The sequence below is a fragment of the Mesoplodon mirus genome, assembly GCF_964341445.2.
Source record: "Mesoplodon mirus genome assembly, chromosome: 10".
Taxonomy (NCBI): domain Eukaryota; kingdom Metazoa; phylum Chordata; class Mammalia; order Artiodactyla; family Ziphiidae; genus Mesoplodon; species Mesoplodon mirus.
In genome coordinates, this window is record NC_138986.1 from 21,647,458 (window position 1) to 21,670,195 (window position 22,738).

General features: G+C 41.1%; 1 protein-coding gene and 1 long non-coding RNA gene across 7 annotated transcripts in view; one reads left to right on the top strand and one right to left on the bottom strand.

The window, feature by feature from the left end:
- The window catches only part of LOC309811391, a 35,360-nt gene extending 31,177 nt beyond the window's left edge, over window positions 1-4,183 (top strand). For both annotated transcript variants that reach the window (XR_014295148.1, XR_014295149.1), the window contains exon 5: window positions 3,533-4,183. This is a non-coding gene — a long non-coding RNA (uncharacterized lncRNA). The remainder of the gene's footprint in view (window positions 1-3,532) is intronic.
- Window positions 1-22,738, bottom strand: part of AIG1 (androgen induced 1) — a 236,382-nt gene that overhangs the window by 98,787 nt on the left and 114,857 nt on the right. The window lies entirely within an intron of this gene.

The window sequence follows — 22,738 nt, forward strand, 5'->3', positions numbered from 1 at the left end:
GAATCCCTCTTTCCTACCTGAGGAAAAACTAAAACTGAAATTGGTAAAAGGGTGAACAGAATCAGGGGTCAGAAAGAACCAGAGGTTTAGGAAAACAAGAAAAGATATGGTTTGCAAAATATTGAGAACAAATAAGGGATCCTCAGGATGCCTATTTTTTAAGAATCACTACCTGAGGTAGAGGCAACAGTTTGTGTTCTGTTTAGACTCAAGTTCTGGTGGATGGGAGGACAACCTGGCTACTTTAAAACATCGGAAGGAGGTTTAGAGGAAGGCAGAAATCTGCAAAGATTTGTAAAGACATATGTCAGATACCTCCTTCAAGGACAGGAAGTTGGGCAGGAGAGTTGGGTCAAATACAGGCAAGTTTCCTACTTGGAAGAGGATAGTAACAATGGGGAATGTATGATATTATGATATTTTATTCTATTTTTGACCATGGAAAGCAACACCAGCATGTGGGAAAAGGTAATTCAAGGTGTGTCCTGGATTGGCTGACAGTAGTCATGGATAAATTGCCCTCTTTGAGTCAGTTAATGTTGGTGGCGAAAGCAAGGTGACAGGAGCATGCTCACAGGTTGCAACTTTTCAGAGCTCAAGGTACTCTCAGAAGAAGGCTAACAGGTTTCTATTCAAAGGAGAGTAAAGGTGTTCCAAAAAATCCCACAACTGGATGGAAAAAAAAAATCCCAAACGAGGACAATACTAGCAGTAAATATAAGTTAACATCTTCACTCTATAAAGAGTTCATTCAAGTTGCTCAAGTAAGTGAATTCACAAACAAGAAAATGCAATTAGTAAAGACATACATGAGAAAATAAAATCACAGTGAGATGCTGTATGCCTATGCCATGAGTGATGACAAGGGTATAGTGAAACTGGTGATCTCATGCATTGCAGGGGGCGTTGTAAATCGATACAGCCCTTCTAAAAGGAAAGCAATTTGGCAATATGTATTGAGCCATAAACATGATCATACCACGTGACCAGTAATCCCACTTGTGGAAATCTATCTTAAATTTAAAAAATATGTGAAAAACTATATCCATAAGGGTGTTTGTTGGAATAGTGTTTAAAACATTACAAACTTAGAATGGGCATGGGATTTCAATTCAATTCAACAAATGAAAATTGAATACCTATAAGTAGCTGGGTATAATAAAGCAGAATTCCTTCCCTCAATAATGCATAATCACAACTTAATGCCTGTCCTCTTTTCAATAGTATGAAACCATTGGAAAGGAGGCCATGGAAATACATTTTAAGGGATTAAAATGTGTGTGATATATTAAATTTAAAAAGCTGTAAACAAGCATTGTATTTACTACAATGTTTAGGAGAAAAAACCAAGCAGGAAGTAAACTAAAACAGTAACAATGATGGAATAATGGGTCATGTTTTCCTTTTCTTGACTCTAATGTGGTTATAGTACCTTTAAAATAAAGACAATAATAAACAAGAAGAGAAACACAGAAAAATGAGGTGGTGATTGAATAAAGATGAAGATTAATGAGGAAAAGTACTAAGTATACTTAAGAATTTTTATTTATTTAAAAACTGCTTTTAGTTGTATATCTTTAGCAATTATTAGTACAAATGATTTGTTAGTTCAATAAACTGTGTTATTTTAGTGGAAAAATTATGAGGGTTCTAAACCATAGATTTATTGAATCTCCCTCATGGAGGCCTTATGAATTTCACATAAATAAAAGTTACTCTGAAGCATGAGCTTACACAGTTCTGCTACCTAAAAATGATAGGCTAAAATTCACTCCAAAGTGAAGAAGAGATAAGATTCTGGTGTCCTAACCAAGGTGGGCAAAGCGGTTTCCCCTGGCAAGGAACTGCTGCAGGCAATGGAGCAGTGTAAGGAGGAGAAGCCATGTCCAAGAGCAATGGAGGCCCACGGGAGCAGGGGTTTCCCAGGTATTGTGAGTCCCTAAGTTAACTGCTCCAGTTCCCTGGACCTTGCTCTTCCCAGGAGACCTGAAGACACTGTGAGTTCAACTAACACTGTGATTCAAATACCCACAACATCAATCTTTGTGGGCTTTTTAAAAAAAACAGGGCTGTTTCGAGGCTACATAAAAGAGTCTTTTTCAAACGTGGCCATGAAAGTTCTTGGGTTTCTCTCTTTTTAAAAAATATTTTAATTTTATTGGAGTATAGTTAACTTACAATGTTGCATTAGTTTCAGGTGTACAGCAAAGTGATTCAGTTATACGTATACATATATTAATTCTTTTTCAGATTCTTTTCTCACATAGGTTATCAGAAAGTTCTTGGAGTTTTCTTTACCTTGAACCAAGCACGTTTGGATTTGAGCTTGTCGTTCTACTTCTCACCTCCGGGCTCTTTAACCCCTCAGATCCTTTCTACTCTTCTATAACAGTGGTCATCCAAAACCTTGCCTTCTCTCCATGATGCCAGGTGAGCACAGGTGAATTTAATTCATTCACTTGCCACTGGTTGCCATGAGCTGTTAGAATTGTATTCTAGTTATCAACTAGGACTTCTCTGCATCTCACCTAATCTAGGTTAGATAATCAGTTCCCATTTCTTCCTATTTCCTGAATATGTTTCCTGAACCCCACTCCCAGGATCAACTTACGTATCAACAATAGTTCTTTTTTTTTGTTTGTTTGTTTGTTTTTTTGCGGTACGTGGGCCTCTCACTGCTGTGGCCTCTCCCGTTGCGGAGCACAGCCTCCGGACGCGCAGGCTCAGTGGCCACGGCTCACGGGCCCAGCTGCTCCATGGCATGTTGGATCTTCCCGGACCAGGGCACGAACCTGTGTCCCCTGCATCGGCAGGCAGACTCTCAACCACTGTGCCACCAGGGAAGCCCTCAACAATAGTTCTTGAATGCAGGCAATTGAAACTGACTCTGATCATCATTAACCCAACAACAACATCTAGCAATTTCTGGAAGGCTATCAGGGGCTCACAGGACTAAATGGAGTCTGAAGGATCCTGCTTGTAAAGTGCCAGGAACAAGAGGTCTAGAGGTGTGGTCATGGGAACTAAGCAAGATCTCACTAACAAGCTGGTTCAAGTTTTGTGTTAGAAAGAAACTATGAAAAATTAGTGAAACGTATAAAAAGATCTTAATTAAATACGTGTAGTATTGTATAATGAAAGAGCCCACTGTTGACTATTAATTGTGGTTTTACCTCTAATTAGTTGTGTAACCCTGCAAAAGTTATTTTACGTTTCTGAGCCTTAATATCACCCTCTGTAAAATAAAGAACCAGGTTAGAGATGGTTTAAACTATGGCTCCCTTCTAGCTTTCATGATCCTTGAGTCTATTCCAAGAGAGAGACCCTGTCTGAGCCCCTCCTCTCCTGCACCCATGCACCTGGGGAAAAACACTGTTAGGGAAGAAGCAGAGGCCACTTCTGTTAAAACACAATACAGCCACAGAATCCTTCTCAATATTCCAGATAGCTACTACCCATCGGTTGGAGTTTGCATGTAAGGGGAAATAAATTTGCCATTCCTGGTCTGTAGTATATTTTTCTGCTTTCACAGGATGAGCTAAACCAGAAAAACCAAGATATCCTAAGAGCATCAGAGAAAGTCTTTGCTCAAAAGAATCTTCAACACCAGCTGTTGTCCTGCTGCTAACCATTAGTTCAGCTTGTACGATCTCCCTGGTAACCGACTACAATAAGGTATCATCCCGTCAGCCTGAAAATTTTGTTGTATAGTTCAAACACATTTTAGGAACGCTCAGCATGGCATTCGTCATTCAGTTCTTACAGGCCTTGCCTTTTGTCCTCTGTTCTCCTTGTCCACACACCTGATGCCTGTCCATTTATATTCTGCTGGAATCCTCCAAACTGAACATAATGAAGTTGAGGGAAACCTAGAAAAACCCGAGTCCAATTCAGTTGGTCTTAATAATCAGAAGAATCTGGAAAAAGCAATGTCAGAACTTTGTATAATTCAATCAGGAGACGGTAAGGGAGAAAGAATCTACTGAAATAAAACATTTTTAAAAATGAAACAAGAGTCTTGGCAATTTCTCTCTTCCAAATCAAAAGATTCATCTCACCCAACAAGATGTATTAGGGTTAGATTTGCTACCCGTATCAGAAAGAGTTGACATCTCAGTGCCTTAGAGCAGGGATTAGCAAGCTCCAATCTATCCTGCCACCTACTTGTGTAGATTAGAATTTTATTTGAAGACAGGCACTCATCTGTTTATGTGTTGTCTGTGGTTGCCTTGGCGCTCCAACAGCAGAGTCGAGCAATTGTGATAGAGATTATATGGCCCACAAAGCCTAAAACACTTATTATCTGGCCCTTTACAGAAAAAGTGAGCCTACCACTGTCTTAATAGTGTCAGTTTAGTTCTCTCTCATGTAAAGAAGCCCAGAGGCCAGCGGCACAGAGGATTAGTAGTGTCATCAGGGAACGGACTCCTTCTACCTTTCTGCTTTGACATCCTAACTTTCATCGTCAAGAGCACCTTGTGATCCAAGTGGCTTCTGAGACCCTCATTACCATTTCTAAAATTCAGGCCAGAAGAAAGAGGGCAAGCAGAAGGTAAAGGGGGACCCCTCCCTGATGAGTCAGCTCATAATAAGAAGCCTTCCTGGAAGTTCCACAAAACACTATCACTTCCATTTTATTTGTCAGAACCTAGTCATTTGTCTTGTCTAGCTGCAAAGGGGACTGGGAAATAAAGGTTTTTTGGTTTGTTTTTTAAAAATTTCTGGTGGCCCTGTGCCCAGCTAAAAATAAGGGTCTATTATTTTGGAGAAAAGGGAGTGTGGATGCTGAGTTAGGCAAGTAGCAGTCGTGGCCATAAAACACTATGTAGTGAAATCACAAGTAGTAGATTCACAGGTAACCCATACCTTTTCCCTATACCTTACATGGTGGAAATTTTTAAAGAATGGAGAATTTGTATTTGACATCATAAATACCACTTGTTTTGTCTTATGTTTACCATTTGGTATGTATATTAGCCAATTATGTCAGTGATTGTCTTAGCTCATTCGAGCTGCTATAACAAAAGTAACAATACTATCATAGACTAGGTGACTTAAACAACAAACATTTATTTCTCATAGTTGCGGAGGCTGTGAAGTCCAAGATCAAGGTGCTGGCAAGATTTGATGTCTGTTGAGGACCCCATTCCTGGTTCATAGCCAGCCTTCTTCTCACTGGGTTCTCATGTGGTACAGAGAGAACAAGAAGGCATTCTGGGGGTCCCTTTTATAAGGGCACTAATCCCATTCACGAGGGCTCCACCTTTATGACCTAATCATCGTCCAAGGGCCCTACTGCTAATAGCATCAAATACCATTTGAGGGTTACAATTTCAACATATGAATTTGGTGAGGATACAACCATTTAGTCCATCATAGTGCTTGATCAATTCATTCATTCAACAAGGCTTACTGGGGACCTGCAATGTTCCACACATGGTATGAGGCAAAGGCAAAGTGTGATGACCCCAGTTCCTGCCCTGAAAAAGTCTGAGTCAGCAAGGGAGACAGATAAGTTTGTGGACACTGGTATTTCAGGGAGAGAAGTTTCCTGAGGAGGTAGATATTGGCATATCATGGAAAGCACACAGGAAGGTCTTAAGACTTGAGCTGAATGTTGAAGAACTAGTTGGAAGGAATTTGCTGGTGAAGAAGTGGGAGCAAGGGCATTCCAATATGAGGGAGCAGCATGTGCAAAGACATGGAGGAGAAAGAGAACGAGCATGGATAGCCTGGCTGAGCACAGGGTGTGCCAGGGGCCACAAGAGATCAGCTGGGGAGGTGGTCACACATCACTCCCAGAACAGAAGGAATCTTGGCACCAAAGTGCTAGGTTTCCTCTGGACAGTGGTGAGTAGGCACTGAAGGGTATCATGTGGGAAAGTGACATGAACAATCTGTGTTTCATAAAGATCATTCTGGTCATAGTGAGGATAGATTGGGGTGGGGTGAAGAGATAGGAAGACAGCAGAAGGCTTCCATTTACGTGTTTGCAATTATGCTTAAGTTAAAGTATAATCTTGTATTGTTGCATGAGAAGATCCATTCACCCCAAAGCTAATTAATAGAGAGATACGATGAATAAAAATAACCTGTATTTCATTTAATCCTCCCAGCCCTCCTGTGAAGCCCCACCTTACACATGAGGTAACTGAGGCTCAGAAAGGTTAAGTGGTTTATCTGAAATCTCGCAACTAGTAAGTGGCAGAGTGGGGCTTGCATTAAGGTTTTCTGATCTCAAGTCCAGTGCTCTTTTTACTGCATGTTGAGAGCAACAAGCATTCCAGACTCAACCTGTCACCCCTAAATCCAGGCCAGGCAGTACTATTTGCATGTCTTGGCAGTAGCATATCTTAGTGGCATTAAATGTAGGAAAACATGGAGGCATTTCCTTTCAGTTACTTTGTGAGGCAAGATATCAAGAGTATTTTATTAGGTTTTGGCAAATTCTCTTAATAGGAAAAATCAACCATATATTTTATTATTCTTTGTTCAGTGCTGTGGCAATTATTCAAACACTCATGAAAGATCTATGTTTCTCTACGGTTCCAACTTTCTATCTGATTATAGCCCATCTTTCCTCGTTTATGTGGGGAGCCATAAAGATTCTCAAAACAGACTTGTTTGAAATCTCAAATCAACAAAATTAAATAATATTTTTAAAATTTTCTCATAGATTTTTGTCTTTTCAGAAAGAACTTTCCAGATAGCTGTTCTCATCCACACTCTGTCAAGACACTTAAAAACCTGCATTGTGGGGGCTTCCCTGGTAGCACAGTGGTTGAGAGTCAGCCTGCCGATGCAGGGGACACGGGTTCGTGCCCCGGTCTGGGAAGATCCCACATGCCGCGGAGTGGCTGGGCCCGTGAGCCATGGCCGCTGAGCCTGCGCGTCCAGAGCCTGTTCTCCGCAACAGGAGAGGCCACAACAGTGAGAGGCCTGTGTACCGCACACACAAAAAAACAAAAAACAAAAAAACAAACCTGCATTGTGATTGCTAGTTAGTTTCCTTGTCTTTTTCTCCACTAGACAGTAAGATCTTTGAGGTCAGCAACAGGGTATTTATTTATCTTTATACCATCTCCAGGCACAGTAATTGGCACTTGATAGCCCACAATAACTGTTTGTAGATTAATTAATAACATGGAGCAACAATGTAACTAAACACATACAATTATATTTAAAATGGCACTGCAGTAGATTGAGCACATTAAAAATAAAAATCTACCTTCACTGTAATTTTCCTGCAAAAAATCAAAAGCTCTAGGTAATGCTTCAGGGGTGTGGAATTCAGAGGGGATGTTTAGGGGTCTATTTTGCTGTTTGTTTAGACTTAAGACCACAGTGTCTTTTTAACAAGTTGATCCAGAGATGGCTGCTTCAAGGTTCCTTTCCCTTGCCCCTCCATCACATCGCCTACACGAAGCCTAGGCTTTACAGATTAAGTCTGCTTTTCTTGGTTTAAAAGCAAAGTTTTTCTGCTTTCTTGAGTTGCTGTCTTAGAAGACCAGATGTTATGCTGGGCACATATGCTTTTAAAATTCACTTTGATTTCTATTCTTTGTCTGCTCTCCATGCTGTTACTTTACATTAAGGAGCCCCTAAAGTTTTGGCCCACATGGGAGCTAAACACAAGGAACCTCTTGTCCTAGGCATTCAGATCCAAAGCTCTCCTCCACTCACACAGCTTACCCTCTCTCCTCCAGAGCCCAGCAGCATACAGTACCACGCTTTCATTTTATGATTCAGTTTTGAGGACTGAATAGGTATAACTACAAAGTAATGAAACATTTTCACCAATAGATCAGAATTCATTATCTGGTCGGTCCCTTGCCCCATACCTGTCTGGAAGCCATCTTTCAGAACTGCCTCAGACCCTGTTCATATCCATACCCTCAACCAGTCTCTAACTCTAGAACAGTTCCTTCCACCCTGACCTTTCCCTCTTTCCTTCCATTTGCTTTAAGCTCAGTTTTTCTCTTTTCTTCTGCTCGTGAGCCCCCAAACCTGCACACCTTCAGAGCTCAGGGATGCAGAGGGGAGAGTCAGTGGGGCAGAGGAAGAAGGAAACCCCAAATCAAGCCTTGTGTGAAGCAATGGGGAGCTGAGGGCAGACCGACTGCCTTCTATGATGTGGTCGTCCCATCCGAGGTGGCCGGTGTGGAGGCCAGGGGACGGCTGAATACAAGAAGTGTAATGGCTGAGCTTCTAAGACTGTGCAGCGTTGCTGAGAAGAGAAGGTGGCGAGGGGAACAGCCAGAAGCATCAGACCAGATAGTTGGTTTTCAAGGATCGGTGGAATTTGAATTATCGGGGGCGGGGGGTGGTGGTACCCAGTGCTTCTCAACCAGGGCAATTTTGCTCTCCAGGGAACATTCAGCCATGTCTGGAGACATTTTTGGTAGTCACACTTGGGGGTAGGAGGGGTCATTGCTAGTGGGAGGAGGCCAGAAACATTGCTAAGCATCCTACAATGCACCCCTCCCCTGCAATAAAGAACTATCTGGCTCAAATATTCCATACTGCTGAGGCTGGGAAGCCCTGGGTTAGACAAAAGACCTTCAGAGCAGGTGTCATACTAAGAAGGAAAAAAAAAGTAGAAATTAACTTACTGCTGGAATTTAAAAAAATCATTCAGATCACATCTCATCAACCTCCACCTCACCTAATGTTTGCATACGAGGCACTTTTTCACATAAAAATATTCATTTGCTCTTGGTACAGAGTATTACTAGGAGACCTGCAGCGTGACTAGCCCCTGGGGCTCTTGGAACTGGGTCAGTCTACCCTGGTGTTCATTCTTCAGCATCCTTCAGGATGCTGTTGTGTCTCCTTCACAGTGCCAGGCACCATGAACATTGTGTCATTCTTATCTGTGATATGCCTCTCCTCCTAGAGTGTAAGCCTCATGAGGCCAGGGACTGATGTGTCTCCCGTCTATCCCAGGACCCAACTCAGCATCTCATGTTGGGGATGGGCTGGGGGGAAGTGAAGAGAGTGGATGCTGGAGTCCCACTGCCTGGGCTGAAACCCGCATTCTTCCACTAACTCACGGTCTGACCCAGGACAGGTCACTTCACTCTCACAAAAACTCCGTTTCCTCATCTACAAAAACAGGGATATATGGCACCTGCTTCATAAGTAGAATTAAGTAATTTAATATGCACAAAGTGCTTAATTAATATTTGTCGATGGGTGAAGCATCAAAAAAGCAAACAAAGATAGGGTTAAAAATCTGCCTGTGTGTGTGGGGGGGGATAGATTAGGAGTTTGGGATTAAAATATACACACTACAGGCTTCCCTGGTGGTGCAGTGGTTGAGAGTCTGCCTGCCGATTCAGGGGACACGGGTTCGTGCCCCGGTCCGGGAAGATCCCACATGCCGCGGAGTGGCTGGGCCCGTGAGCCATGGCCGCCGGGCCTGCGCGTCCGGAGCCTGTGCTCCGCAACGGGAGAGGCCACAGCAGTGAGAGGCCCACGTACCACAAAAAAAAAAAAAAAAAAAAAAAAAAAAAAAAATATATATATATATATATATATATATATATATATATATAAAACTGAATCACTCTGCTGTACACCTGAAACTAACACAACATTATAAGTAAACTATATTTCAATAAAAGTTAAAAAAAAATCTGCCTGCAAACCACCAATGAAGAAAATGAAGAACGAAGAAAAACACATAAAACAACTTGGCTTTTATTTTGTGGGAGCTTCAAAATGTAATATTTTTCTTCTTTGTGATGTAACAAATGTGGAAAGCAGTTTGTTATATTTATAGGCAAAAGCAGTGAAAGTTTTAGCAGGATATACATTTTTGCCATATTGATTTTACTTCACAATAAATGTTCTACCCAGTTTCTCTGACACGTCCAGTTTTCTCACTGTATTTATTGCGATAGGTTAATTTCATTTTCTATTGTCTCCTGCTGAAAACTGATTTACAGCACTATGGTTAGTCAACCTCAAAAAGGGCTTTAACAATTTTCTGTGGTTGAAAACTGCTAGCCTTCTTCCTGTGTAAATGCTACTTCTTTCTGCAGTCTTACGTTCTTCTGTAGCATAGGACTCTCTCAAGCACACAGAGGATTTAAATCTTAATTGTTTTGTAATTGATATTTTCTGCTCTTCACAACTACTCTCCCTTCGGGTCTCTGATCCCTACTACTCTTTGTTTTTCCTTGGTTATTTCCTATGTAATATATCTTGCAGAAGCTCCAGAGAGAGGCATGATTTCTAATCATTCTTTTATGTATGCAGTCATTCACTTGACACTCAGGAAGCATTTATGGAGCGCCAGTGTATGCCAAACTCTGCTCTCAGCTCCTAGGTACAGCAGTGAACACCTAAGCAAGGTCCTGCCTTCCTGGAGGGGGCATTCTTTTTTTTTTTTTTTTTTTTTTTTTTTTTGCGGTACGCGGGCCTCTCACTGTTGTGGCCTCTCCCGTTGCGGAGCACAGGCTCCGGACGTGCAGGCTCAGCAGCCATGGCTCACGGGCCCAGCCGCTCCGCGGCATGTGGGATCTTCCCGGATCGGGGCACGAACCCGTGTCCCCTGCATCGGCAGGTGGACTCTCAACCACTGCGCCATCAGGGAAGCCCCCTCTTTATCTTAAAGTCAACTGATTAGCCATCTACATTCCATCTATAATCTTAACTCCCCCCCTACCATATTCACAGGTTTCTGGGATTAGGGCATAGACTTTTTTGGGGGTCCATTAATCTGCTGAGCACAATGATATAAGGAGGGCCTGTAATTTTAGTATCCTCTTCTCTACCTACATAGAATAGATGCTTAATAAATTCAGTACTTAGAAAATGGATCAGAACCATATACATTTGCTTCTTGTTAAATGACCACAACGAGAGCTGTGTTTTCTGTATTGCAGAACTGGCGAGGGGTGGGTAGTTTAGGTCAACCTTCCGGGTTAACCCATAGTTATCCCAACACAGAGAGAGGCTCAGGAGCCCCTGCCGCAACAGGGTCTGGAGGAGAAGCCCCCTCTGCATTTCTCTTGCTTCTCCTTTGGGGCTGGCCCCTGCAGTATCACTAGTGCGGGATCCCTGGTGGTGATCATCCTTCCCCTCCTCCCACAGCCTTTCTTTTTGCAGCTTCCTGAGAGCTCCACCACCTTGATTTCTGTTGGCTGTGGCAATTTTCCTGAATTATAAAATGCAGTTTTTAAAAAAGATCCTAGGAGAACATGTTCCAGATAAGGAAACTGAATTTTAGAATAGCTGGGGGGAAATATCTAAAATGATTTGGAAAGACTTTTGCCTGGTGACTGAGAGATTAGACAGTTTTAAGGGTTTGCTTTTAGGCAGTATGAATATGGTGAGTTTAATTTTTAATTTCTGCAGTGTTGCTTGATTTTATGATGCCACTATTTTGCTGGATGCCACTATTTTGATGCCACGATTTTGCTGGCCCAAAGCATGCAATTCTTCCTCCTCACTAAATTATAGCCTTCGTTCCTCAAAATGTCTTATAAGAATTAAGCTTTGACAATTTAACAAGACCATGCATCAATGATCCTTCCTGCCCCCTGATTATATAACACAGTTGGCTGAATATGTGTCACTTTGCTTCTTTTATTTGTATCCATCTATTTTACTCTGGATTCATGGCTATGTTCTCCATGCAACTGTAAGCTCTCAGCAGGAAAGGAGGAAGTGGCACATCGCTGTTATTTTGCTTGTACTTCTACACAATGGCTACAGAGTTCTGTGGCCAAAAGTTGCTATGAATTATTTTAGTAAAAAGCATTGCTTGAAAATGCTGCAGAAAAATATTAATATTACTTCTCAGCTAACTTTTAGCTGTAGAACTGAACACGGGCCATGTCTATCAGAAAGATTTTGGAATTAGTTTTTCAGAGAAAACTGGTAACGCCAAGCCACATTTGGACACTTGAGGCCAACCCAACTCATCTAAAGATAAAACTCAGCAGTGCATTCCTTAGCATGGTTTCTCTAAATGTTCTCGTCTTACCTCATGCCAAGTTAGATAGAATTAGATATGATCATTCATACAGACATTTTTATTTCTCTATAGAACAGTCACTGAAATCTTTGACCTAGAAGATGGTAAAGCAAACCTGAAATCTCCTAAATTAAAGACACGATTCTACCAACTGAAATTCAGAGAGGAAAAAACCTTCTAGGCAAAATAAATCTGTAAGCTTTATGCTTAGCAAAATGATCTGTGAAAACCAGAATTTTTTTCTTTGTTTTCTATTTTTTATTTTCCTTAAATCCACCTTAATGCTTAAATATCAGTACAAACCCATGTATTTTATATTCTACTCCCACTGGGAATGGAGAACAGAGAAGAATCCACTTTCTATGGTTCAGAATGTGAGTTGCCTGACCTTTCATTCTGCTACAGAAATCCAAAGTACCAGTCACATCTCAGCTCCATGGACAGGAGAAGCTAGCCAGTTACACTGTGTTTATAACACAAATTGGAAGGTATGTGTGTGTGTTGTAATGGTTACAAGAAATCTAAATCGAAACTTTGCTATATGTAGCTATAATGTTCACTTAAGTTAACTGCTTTTCTTTTTCTTTCTTTTTTTTTTTTTTTTGCAAACATAGTTTCTTACAAAGTCTTAGCTTGCTGCTATGGAAGCAATGACATTAACAGAAATAACAGTGGTGCCACAAATCTTCGGGGATTTTTTTTTTTTTTAATGGAAAGGAAAATTCTAAAACTAAAAATATACTTTTTATTTGCAACTATGGGAATACAAACACCAGAAAAACACAAGAGGACTGTATAATTGGGACATGGGAGGCATTCTATCTGGTGGTTTTAGGGAAAGGACAGTCATGGGATGGAATCTATGTCTTAGGTCATTACAATTTGGGTAACAGAGAAAAAAAAATCTACATTAACAAAAGAGATGATATCTGGGAGGGAGTGACAGTTCCACCACACCCTCCTTGCACCACTTTACAGGGTAGGGGATACCTGCCCCAACGCCTTCTGGGTTTATATTACTTATGACATTATGAGCTCTGTCCCTTGGCATACAGGTTTTAAACACAGATAACCACTCACCACAGAGATATCACCCCCTATTTTAAATGTTAATTGTCAATCTTAATTGATATTTATTTTACAGACTCCACTGAAAAATGTTCAGATCTAAAAGTATCTAAATGTCAGAGAAATACCATCTTCTTTATCTCAGCTGTGACCATCAATGGCAGTTGGATTTGACGGCACGTTAAGACCAGTGACCTACCTCATTTCAATGGGCCTCTATTAGCACTACTAGCGAAGAGGAGGATGGTTTTCTGCATGCTTACTGATCTTATGATCAGAGCTGTAAGTTATTTGTATCAAAGTGCTGATTCATATAACTTGCTGACATAAAACTTTTCTCTCCATTAAGGAGCACCACACTTTTTTTGTTTGTTTTCTCATCTTTTGCTTTCTTGTGGATCTTAAGAGATTTAGGGGGTTAAAAGGAAAGATGATACTTTCTGTATTTTACATCTGCTGTAAGGCTAAGATAGGTTAACACTAAAAAAGCAAAATCTTTCCTGTGTTTCTCTTATCAAATAATGTCAGGAAACAACAATACCCCTGGAATAAAAAAAAAGAGCAGAGTTGGCTTTATGCCCTCTGTTAGCAGGCTGCAGTAGCATCTTCACTTGCAAAGTTGAAGATATTGTATCAAGAATGTTTTTATTCAGTTAAATTTTACATCAGTTAATTGATTTAAAAAAATATTATTCCAGATTTTTGTGAAAAGAAAATATGATGGTTAAAGATTGAAAACTATCTTGAGAAAGAAAAAAAATAGTTGTTACTTATAATAGGTACAGAATGACCCCATGCCAGAGTTACATCAGCACTGCAGTGAAGAAAGTTGCCTGCTAGCTATTTACAATGGACAGTGAAGAATTCAATTCTAACTTTTGCATTTTGAGCTATGTTGCACATATGGCTATGTCAGCCTTCATTGAAGTTTTGGATCCAACAATAACGACTATACAAACACTGGAGCAAGTGGAAACTTAAAAATAAAAAGAGAAGTTGTGGAACAATGTAGTCAGATATGTGGGGCACTTAAAAACACAGATACAATAAATAAATAGATACAGACAATGTCTAATGATTTTGAGGAATGAAATTATATAACAATTGCCCTGTATTTCCATTGGCAAATCCACCAAAAGTTGATTTCTCAAGCAATTTTGCTATCCATAAGTTCTCAAGGTTGATTTTTTTTTCTTTTGCCCTGCAATCTGTATTTTATTAAAAACTTTAGTTTGGGGAATTCTTTACTGCTGGCTAAAAGAACTCATGCATGCCCTAGGGTGTTGTGATAGCACATTAATGCAATATTACATTAATCAATGACACCAGAGACATATACTATTTTAAAAGAAAAACAACAGCAAAATCCACATGTGTGTTGTCTGGGCAAGTGAGCTTCTGACTTGGCAAAATGTTACATTCCAAATTCAGCTATCCTGAAACAAATCCAATTTGTGAACTTTATATCAACAACAGCAAACACTGATTGAGCAAAAGTAATGTATTTATGCATCCATCATTTATCACCAGAATATATAATGTGAAAAGAATGAGACATGATGCCAAAGAGAAACATTCCTTTAAAATTAATTAGTAAGCTTCTTGAGAAACTTATTAAAAGTTTACATACATGTAGACCTGCATCAATCAACCCAATCCAACTGCTCTGTGCATACAACAGGAGCTAAGCCACGACCACTGCTGCTTTGTGTACCTGCCAGAATGTCACCCTCATGTGGCTCAGTTTTTTTTATCCAGAAGGGGCTTGGAAGAGATTATCTGGATAATTTGTAGAAGTCAGAGTTCATGTTTTGCTACTCCAGCCTTGGTTCACGGCTGGTCTGCTCAATCCCTTAAGCATGGACTAGGGATGAAACCACAGATGGGCTTCCTTTCCAGGGAGACCAATTTACCTCCCTCACAGCCCTGGACCACAGCAGACTTTGGTGTGCTGGATGGGGTGCATGAAGAGCATTGAAAATATAAGCCCCAAATCTTGCAGTCAGTGACTTCAGACAAAAGTCTGTGTGAGGCAGGGCTTCCCTGGTGGCGCAGTGGTTGAGAGTCCGCCTGCCGAAGCAGGGGACATGGGTTTGTGCCCCGGTCTGGGAAGATCCCACATGCCGCGGAGTGGCTAGGCCCATGAGCCATGGCCGCTGAGCCTGCGCGTCCGGAGCCTGTGCTCCACAACAGGAGAGGCCACAGCAGTGAGAGGCCCGCGTACCTCAAAAAAAAAAAAAAAAGTCTGTGTGAGGCATGCCTGTTAAAAACCAGTGAAGATATACTATCAGAATGAGGAAGCAACCCAGAGGTAAAATATATGGAGAGTGGGTGGGCAGTGTAATTTCCATTATGTGAAACTCTTCTTCCACTAGATAGCCTTGGATTACTTGAACTCGATGAAAATAACTCCTTCTACGTTCTCTTGTTTTCATCTCGAAATTTCTATCTCCACTCCTTGGAACCCTTTTTCCTGGTCCTTATTGCCAAGGCAGACATGTCCCCGCACCATTCTAAGGATAATCTTTCTACCTTTGCTGTCAACTTGAACTCCCCACATGGTTCAGAATATGAGTAATTTTCTCTATATGGGAGAATAAAGATGGCTATAAATCCTTTGCTACTCCTCTCATTGAGAGGTGGCATCTAATTCCTTTCCCCTTGAATCTGACCTGGCCTTAGGGACTTGACTGACCAATAGGATGTGGCCTAAGTGATTCTTTAGGTTTCTGAGGCTAGGCCTTAAGAAACCTTGCAGTTTGCCTGGACCTCCTGGAACACTTCTCTGGGAGCTGGGAGCTGCCATGTAAGAAGTCGGACTGGCCTGAGAGACTGGTGAGGCCATATGTAGATGCCCTGGTCAACCGTCCCAGCTGAACACAGCCTTCCAGCCATCCCCACCAAGGCACAGGACGGTGCCAGCTGAATACCACTGAGTGACCTCTGTTGATACCAGGTGGAACAGAAAAACCATGCAGCTGAGCACTGCCTCAATTCCAGAGCTACAAAATCCTGAGATATAGCACAGTGGTTGCTGTTTAAAGCCACTAAGTTTGGGGGTAGTGTGTTATCTAGCCATAGGTGCTGCAACAGAACTCTAACTTTTAATTTCTCATGTTTACCAGTTCATTACCTTCTCCTAGAAATCTGCTCAGTTCTTCCAGTGTTAAAATCTTCCCTCAACCCTACCATATCATACAATAAAGCTCTGCTTCCCTTGATGGTAAACAGCTTCAAAAGACTAGTCCACTGCTTCCATGTCCTCATTTCACTCTTTAAATACACAGCAATCTGGCAGTCACAGTCTCCATTCTAAAATGGCAGGATTCCAAAGTTGGAAGGTACCTTAAAGGCTGCATCAACCAGCCATATGTTCTCTCCTGAATTCCCTTCCATAAGGTCCCTTCTTAGTAGTAGGCGTCTTGATGATACTCTTAACATCTCAAGGGATGTGGTGCTTGGTGCCACTCAAGGACATGCATTCTATCTTTGGATATCTGAGATTACAGGAAGTTCTCTGATTCTGCACAGAATTCTGTCTCTTTAAAGTTTCCATCCATTGGTCCTAGTTCTCTTGCTCCTCATTATATACAAAAAAGACTAATCTCTCCAATTTGGAGGCACTGGGCAATCATCCAGGCAACACATGGATTAGGTGGTGGCAGTAGAGATGGAGAGAAGAGAGTATATTTTATACTTCTTCCAGTCAAAGACATCTTAGTGTTATTGAAATGTGTATGCATCTTAAAATTGATGCTTAATGTCACAGGGTGAATGTCACAATCACCTTTTTTGTTTCTATAATGTAATTGAACTTGGGTCTTGAGACATCATTCCATTTAGCTATGGGAAACATGGAGATAATAATAGAGTATAGAATGATACAGCATAGATGGTGGTTGAATCCGAGCTGCAGTTCTTTCTTATCTTTATGACCCTGAGAAATTTAGCCTCTAAAACTACAGCCACTTCTAGGGATACTCAATCATGTTCAGTTATTTCAGTCAAATTCAGAACTTAAACAGAGTCAAATTGGGGTTCTGCCCCTCCTTTTCTTTTTCCTGGGGTAGTATCTAAATTCTAAGAAGGCCCATATGTGTCATGGCATCAAGGAAGAGACATCTGGTCCATTAATTTTCACCCACCCCCAATCCTGCTAATCTCCACCCCCCCCAACCCTCCACCCTTCCACCAATCATGCTAATCTTTTTGGGGGACTTCGACCCACAATGCTTTTGCTGTTGAGGTTGCTTCTGTTTCCACAGCCTCTGGAACATGGAATCCGCATCAAATATGCTGATGGTGTTCCTTCCATAGGACACCAAGGTCTTTTGGATCCCCTCCCAGGGAAGCCTCTGGAGACACAGGGAATTTTAAGATACTTTCCAGGTTGCGTGGATGTCTCAACCAGCTGCTGCTGCTTCCCCTCCACCATTAAGCTGCTGCAAGAGATCCTATTAGGTGTGGCTCCCCCTGGAATGATGGTTGGAATCTAACCTGGCTCTCTTGTACTGTGGGATCTCCCCAGGTGCTGCTGGGGTTTCCGTTATCTCCCATCTCCAGAGGCACTGGGTGTGGATCACCTTCTAAGGGTCCTTCAGCTTCTCAACTGCAGATTCCTCTCCTGCCAACAGCTAAAATGTTATCTCCTTTGGGACACAAAACTTCTCAGACACCACCCTTCCTTCTCTCCAACTACTAAGTTGTCAGGCTTTGGCTCTTGATATGCAAAGCAAACCTTGAAGACATTTTTTGAAGTTTATCTTTTAAAAAATTCTACCCAGTAATTAAACAAAACAAAACAAAACCCCAACCCTGGCTCCAGACTATCCTTTATGAATTGCATGACCCAATCTTAGAAGTCAATCACCAAGAATTTGCCTCTTTGTTTCTTTGTTTTCTGCAATTAGCTTGTGTATGAGGTAAAAAAGGAATTACCAAAAAGAAAAAGCATTGGTTAGAATTTGAAAAGGCAGTCCTACTATAATTACAGTTGATTTGGTAGTGCTTACTTTCTTCCTGAAAACTATTATTAAATTAAAATGATGATACATCTGACATCAATGACACAATAGCCATGAGGGAATGAAACGTAATTCAGAGGTAGTTTCTAAGCAGTTTGGTATAACAGAGTGGTTAAGAGGGTGCAAGCTGGAGTCGAATAACCCGAATTTAAGTCCTTGCTTCACATTAGCTGGGTGTCTTTGAGCAATTTACTAACTTCCTAGGCCTCCGTTTTCTCATCTATTAAATAAGGATAATAATGACAATTCATTCATAGGTTGTTATGAGGATTAGCTGAGTTCATAGATGCAAAGCATTAGGAGGACAGTGTCTGGCACAAGGTAAAGACTCAAGAAGTGTTATTTACTGCTACGTGTTGGATGTGGAGGGTGGTACAGCAAAGAGGTCAGGACAACTCTACTGACCAGGTTTACAGCTAACTTGCTAGTCCCTGAGGTGGAACTAGAAGCAGGTTCTCTTTCCTCCAAGTCACTGTGCTTTCCTACAGAGAACAGAGATTCATAAGGCAAGGATAAAACACAAGTCGACTTTAATTCCACTTCTTGAGACCTAGTGGGATAGAAAGGAAAGTGCCTCCAGTTCTTCACCAAAGAGAATTAGAGTTACCGTTTTTCACCACTCTGGACAGTAAAGGGTGATGAAGAGGTCCACAGCCTGTGGATTTCTAATCTGGCTGAGAGAAAAGCATCTTTTGGATGCTTTGCGGGGTCCCATCTACTTATGGGGCCCCCTGGGACCAGTCCTGACTGTAACCAAGTGAGGTCGGCTCGGAGAGCCTGGCTGCCCAGTATAAGTAGCCCACAAAATCCTTTAAAATATATAGCTTAAAGTCAACAACAAATTTAAATTTAAAGCTAGCATTGGTGCCTAAATCAAACTGCTGGGTTACAATGAAGCTATATGGGAAAGCTTTATTTTTATGGCTTACACAATTTAGCTGCTTTAGGGAACAGTCTGGGTATCAAAGGACATTTCATAAGGAAGTGGTGGTTGCTTGGGCTTCCTAGTGGAATTGTCCTATGGATCTTTTGCAGACGAAATGATTCACTTTACCTGCTTGAAAAGCAAAGTAGATGGTGGTGATATTTGCTGAGATGGAGAACAGGTTTGGGAGGGAGGGAGGGGTCCAAATTTCAGTTTGGATCTGTTGTATATGAAATGCCTATGAGAAATCTGAGTGGAGGTATTAGGTAGATACAAAACTCAGATGAGATAAACATGTGAGAGCTTTGTTGGTTTTTGTTAAGTGAAACTATGGAACAGAGGAGGAAACCCCTCTAGGAGACACTGTAGGAAGAGAAGAGAGTCCAGCATTGGTCCCAAGGCACCACAATACATAAACCTTCTGGAGAGGAGGAGATTGCACAAAAAATGAGAAGCAGTAGCCAGGAGAAAACCAGAGGCCAAGAAGAGAGTATTTTAAGGAAGAGAGAGTGGCCAGTTCACTCAAATACTGCTCAGTATGTCAAGGGAAGTGAGGAGTAAAAACTGTCAATGGAATTGGTCAACACAGAGGTCACTGCAAATCCTCCAAGCTGAACTGAGCACAGTTTCAGTGGAGTGGTGCAGCAGGCTTGTGATGCAGAGTGGGGTAAAGGGTGAATGGAAGTCAGGGATGCAGACATTCTGTGGGGACAACTCTTTGGAGAAGCTTAAGCTGAAGGAGAGAGGAGAGACAGGTGGGCTCTGGGAGGGTAAGAAAGGCTGAGAACTCAGCGGGGGGTGGGGGGGGAAGAGATACAGATACAGATCTTGTCACACCAGAGACTCATTTTGTCTTTAATATCAACTGAAATCACTATGTAGTTTTCACAATGATGTTGTCATAATTCCCATCCTCTACTCTAATAAAACTAGTCTTAAAATAAATCTTTTCTCTGTTCTCTTCAGTAGTATATTCATCATCTAACTACAGTTTCAACCACACATTTATGCGGCTGACTACCCACAGTAACCCCTCTCTGTACCCCAACACCATATTTGGAGACGGACATCTCATCTGGGCTCTCACCAGGGTCTCAAAGATAACAGGTCTCTATAAAGCACACAAATTTTCTCAGTTGGGTCCTCTTTACTCCCCGATTTCCTTTAATGGGACATCCAGACACTCAACACACAAAACCATACCTGCCTTTCCTGTCACCAGGGAACCAACTCATAGTCTCTGGCTTGGAGCCTTTCTCTTGGTGGTCCCCTGCCCAGACCACTCTCTCCACCACTCCCATCTGCCAAAAGCCTACCCTTTTCTTTAAAGCATACCATATCTGATCCAGGAAACTTCTGCTAATCCTTCCAATTTGATGTGATCTCCTAACCTTTAAACCTCCTTGTATACTTCTCTTAAATTAGATTTATTTGAGAGACTGTCTTATCTGCTTGATTAGACTTTAAACTCATGGGTTTTATTGTATTCATTTTTGCATCCCTTGCGTCACTAGATGCAGCAGGTCTTGTTTAATTGGCTCAAATTATTAATGAATTCTTTGGATGAAGTGAATTTTTCCAGCTGTATGCATGCAAAATAAATAATAGTTCACTGGAAACTTAAGAGTGTACTTAACTGGAGTACAGAAATGAGCTCATATGAATATCAGGGCACTGCCAAAAACTGCTTTTCTTTCCTGGAACAAATATTTATTTAACTTTGTATTATGGTATGGAATATTTCAAATATACATAAAAGTAGAAAGAATAGCATAATGAACCCCCATGAACCCATCATCCAGTTTCAACAACTCATAACATTTTCCCAATCTAATTTCATCTGTTCATCAACCTTACTCCCATTTTTTTTTTCCTGGAGTATTTTAAAGCAAACTCCAGACAGTATATCATTTCACTTATATATCCCTCAGGAAATATCTCTACCAGATGAGGTTTTGTTTTATAATTCAACCACATGTCAGACCTAACGAAATTAATCCTAATTACTTAAGATGATTTAATACTAGTCTTTGTTCATATGTCCTCCATTTGTTGCAATCATTTTATTCAGAGAATGCTTGCTTTAATAGTTATAGCCTATTTTAAACAACTTAGTGCAAGGCACTAACTCTTGATTCTTTTAGCATATGTGCTGGAAGAGGTTAAGGAGAAAGGAGATATTCAATTTCTGAATTACTTAATTTGCTTGATTCATTTCCTTCCCTTTTTCCACTACTGCTGTTTTGGATCTTTCTCATTAGCATGTTTATCAAAGAATGGGAGGGGAAAGGAGGTGGGGCAAAAGCTGTGATTTATCTCACCATACCTCTTGTCCCTTTCTTCTATAAGAATAGAAGTCCTGGCACAAAGCTAAGCACTTAGAGATGACATTTCCTAGACTCTGTTGCAGTTAGATAGCTACGAGATCATGCAGTTTTTTGAGCAAAAGTGATGTGTGCCATTTCGGGATCACACTTTCAACTGGAAAGACGTGTGCCCTCTCCTCTCTTATACCCACTTCTTAAGGGCTTATATGCAGATGCTGATGAAGAAAAACCCTAGAGGATCCCAAAGCAACCAGATGAAAGAGCCCGGGGCCCTGATTGACCTCATGAGGAAGAACTGGCCTGCCAACTTCCAGACCACCAGTTTTAAACTATGGTTATTTTGGTATCTGTTACAACAGCTGTTCTGATATCTTAATTAAGATAGAAGGTAAAACTCAACAATGTCAGTCTTATAATTCTCTAAAAATCTAATGAGAGTTTCTATTGCCAACATGACAGATAATCCAATATTCTTTGCATGTGTCTTCAATTATTACTAGCTATCACTCTGTCTTGAACTATGATGATTGACTGACACTAGCTAACTGAATGTACACTGTGAAAATCCAGTGTGGCTGGATTTTGTTCCAGGCAAACTTTTTTTTTTTAAACATTTTATTGGAGAATAATTGCTTTACCATGGTGTGTTAGTTTCTGCTTTATAACAAAGTGAATCAGCTATACATATACATATACCCCCATATCTCCTCCCTCTTGCATCTCCCTCCCTCCCACCCTCCCTATCCTACCCCTCTAGGTGGTCACAAAGCACCGAGCTGATCTCCCTGTGCCATGTGGCTGCTTCCCACTAGCTATCCATTTTACATTTGGTAGTGTATATATGTCCATGCCACTCTCTCACTTCATCCCAGCTTACCCTTCCCCCTCCCCATGTCCTCAAGTCCATTCTCTACGTCTGCATTTTTATTCCTGTCCTGCCCTTAGGTTATTCAGAACCACTTTTTTTAGATTCCATATATATGTGTTAGCATATGGTATTTGTTTTCTCTTTCTGACTTACTTCACTCTGTATGACAGAGTCTAGGTCCATCCACCTCACTACAAATAACTCAATTTCGTTTCTTTATATGGCTGAGTAATATTCCATTGTATATATGTGCCACATCTTCTTTATCTATTCATCTGTCGATGGACACTTTCCAGGCAAACTTGTATTTGAGTCCTCCACATGCTACTCCCTAACTATGAAGAAATTATTAAACTATATGACACTTAAACAATCTATAAAATGGGAATAACAGTGTTCCCTAGAAGATGAATTACAGTGAAAAAATAATGTATATTAGGGGCTTCCCTGGTGGCGCAGTGGTTGAGAATCTGCCTGCCAATGCAGGGGACACGGGTTCGAGCCCTGGTCTGGGAAGATCCCACATGCCACGGAGCAACT